The following is a 2,866-nucleotide window of genomic DNA, read 5'->3' on the forward strand; positions in this document are numbered from 1 at the left end:
TAAAAGGGTGAGAGAAGGAACAAAGGTTTCATAGTAAAGAAATGTAACAGTCAAGAGAAAACCAGAAGGGAGTTTGGTTGGAGTATTATTGACGGTTGTAATTCATCTTGAGAGTAAAATTTTTTCTTTTGTACATGTGGCGTCTATTAGGATCCTAGTCAATAAATTAGAGCATTTATTTTGTCCTAGTCAGCACAACCCCGTTCTGTTTTGTTATATAGATATCTAACAAAAGTCCAAGTAAAATGGCACGTCTATGTGAAAGGAAAATATTTATTAAAGAGAAACAAGAATTAGGTAAATCGGGCAGGAAGCTCGAACAAGGAGTCTTTCGTGCTTATTTCAACAAAAAAAAAGGAGTCTTTCGTGCACTCCCCTTAGTAGGAAAAGGGACGTTTTAGTATTTTTCGTAGTGTGTAAAGACTAAAATATCTCTTATTTTATTAGCCACATAAGCAATAAAGTGTAACAGAGGGTGCACCAGGAGGGTCATCTATCATTTTTCAATGAGATAGTTTGCACCTTCATAATAATAAATAAATGCAAATCTATTTTCGAATAAAAAAAAAACCATATGCATGATGCACGTACTGGTTCTTCGATCTAGTAGCTACAGGTAATCCTTATAAATTATTTTTGTTTCACTAACATAGTAAGATGGACAGGAGGAATGCTCTGTTTGTGTTTAAAGAAATTACCAGGATCGACTTTACTCTTAATTTGAACTAGTCTCTTAAAGTTATCTTTAAAGTATTTTATACCCCAAAGTTTGGCTTGGGAGTAACTCACTTCACCATTCTTGTAGTGACCCAAATCAAGATCATTGTAGTTAAGAGTAGCAGTTCTTGGTGAGTTAGAAACATATGGAGACATATATTTATACAACCTTCTCACCCAATTGATATGCTTTTCAGAATCACTTTCTTCAGACCAAAACACATTATAGAAAATATTGTAGATGTTCCCAACTCTATGTGGGAATGGAGTTTCAGATTCTGATATTTTGTTCATCCTTCCACCAAGAGGAGTTAAATATAAGTATGGAATAGTTTCCTCTAACAACATAGTCCATAACCCTTCTAACCCTTGTTTTGATATTGGTACATCGACATGATCTGATTTTGCCTTCACGAATATATTTGGTTCAGGTTCATTCCAGAGTGCAAACATATGTGCATGAGATTCGACCCAACTCATTTGGGTACAGTCTCTGTGCTCTAAACCTAACTCAGGGAAGTTCTCGTCCATGAGTTCAACGAGTTCGGTAGTATTTTCACCGAGAAACAAAATGGACAGTTCAGCTTGGGTTGTCCCATTGATCTTTTCCAACCCAAGTCCAATATATATGTCTTCGGGAAGCCTATCAGCGACGAACTGCCATCGGTGAACAATGTCTATAGCACCTTGTTCATGTGTCTTGGTTATGATAGCAACGGTCACTTTAGCTGGAACAAGAACTAACTTGACTTTCCACGAAAGAACAACTGCGAAACTCGATGCTCCTCCTCCTCTAATAGCCCAAAATAGATCTTCTCCCATAGTTTGCTTGTCAAGAATTTCGCCATTTGCATTAACTATGAGAGCATCGATAATTTGATCAGATGCAAGACCATATTTTCGAATTAAAGCACCATGTCCGCCACCACTAAAATGCCCACCCACACCAACAGTAGGGCAAAACCCGCCCGGAAAGGCAAGGATTTTGCTCTTTTGTCCAATTGCATGGTAAAGTTCGCCAAGGTTTGCACCTGCTTGAATCCATGCAATGCTATGCTCAACATCAACATGAATCGATCGAAGATGGATCAATTCGAGTAACACAAATGGATCATCAGAAACAAAAGAGAGTCCTTCTAAGTCATGACCTCCACTACGAACTTTCACAACTAAACCGTGTTTACGGGAACAAACAACAACTGCTTGAACTTGAGATTCATGTAAAGGTGTAATGATTAATTGAGGTTTTGAATAGTTTGGTGATAAGAATCTAAGATTTCTTGCTGAGGATTGTAAGAGTGACAAAAAAGATGAATTATTTGGAGTGAAGATTGGGATTGAGTTTGGTGGTTCATAAAGAGAGATGCAATCAATGAAATCACCATGATATGAAGAACTAATTGAGTACTTTCCCCAAGAAGTAGTAACCCTAATCAGAAATACAAATAAAGTGACTAGTAAAAGAATTGTTGAGCTTAGTGAGATTCCCATGATTTTGTATGTTTTTTGGTATGTGCCTGGGTTGCCTATTTATATAGTTTTCAAAAAGTAGAAAAGTTTTTACTACGGGTGGAAACTCAATTATAATACCTAACATCAATTCTCACTTAAGTCATCTCCATTCAAACTCCAAAAATTATATATTTTAATAAGTCAGCCAATATCTAAAATTATTTTATTTATTATTTGTGGGGTTAATTTTATTTTGGATTTAAATTTGTGCTCAATTGAAGATTTTGACCTCAATATTTGTTCAACAATCTAATTTAGTTCCCAAGATCGTTATTCCGTTGTCAAACTTGACAGTCAAATTGTTTTTCTGTTGTTTTCTTTAATTCAAAATGTTTATTTTATGTTGTTTCTCTTATTATCGTGGGAAAAGGACGCAGACAATGTCCCTACCACCATTGTCGACGACTTTTAAATTTTTTGTAGCCTCCCTTTTCTTCCTCTCACCTCTACCATCTACCACCATCAATGTTTCTCTTTTCTGTAAAACTCTATATCATTGTCTGTCTTCTTTAACAGAACTCTTGCCAGCGACATTTCAGGCAACCCTTTCTAGCGATAAGAAAGAGAAAGAGAATATAACATTTTGAACTAAAAGGTAAAAATGAAAACAAAACTTTGATTGTTAAGTTTGTTTAAC

The 2,866-nt window shown here is 35.7% G+C and overlaps 1 pseudogene across 1 annotated transcript; it reads right to left on the reverse strand.

The window, feature by feature from the left end:
• Positions 1-417: 417 nt before the first annotated feature.
• LOC147543665 (tetrahydroberberine oxidase pseudogene) lies at positions 418-2,219 on the reverse strand (annotated as a pseudogene). The gene has a single exon (XR_015223469.1). The product of XR_015223469.1 is annotated as a tetrahydroberberine oxidase pseudogene (transcript).
• Positions 2,220-2,866: the final 647 nt, after the last annotated feature.

Source organism: Eschscholzia californica, unplaced genomic scaffold (assembly GCF_041429995.1).
Source record: "Eschscholzia californica isolate CP2 unplaced genomic scaffold, dmEscCali1.0.p SCAF_4, whole genome shotgun sequence".
Taxonomy (NCBI): domain Eukaryota; kingdom Viridiplantae; phylum Streptophyta; class Magnoliopsida; order Ranunculales; family Papaveraceae; genus Eschscholzia; species Eschscholzia californica.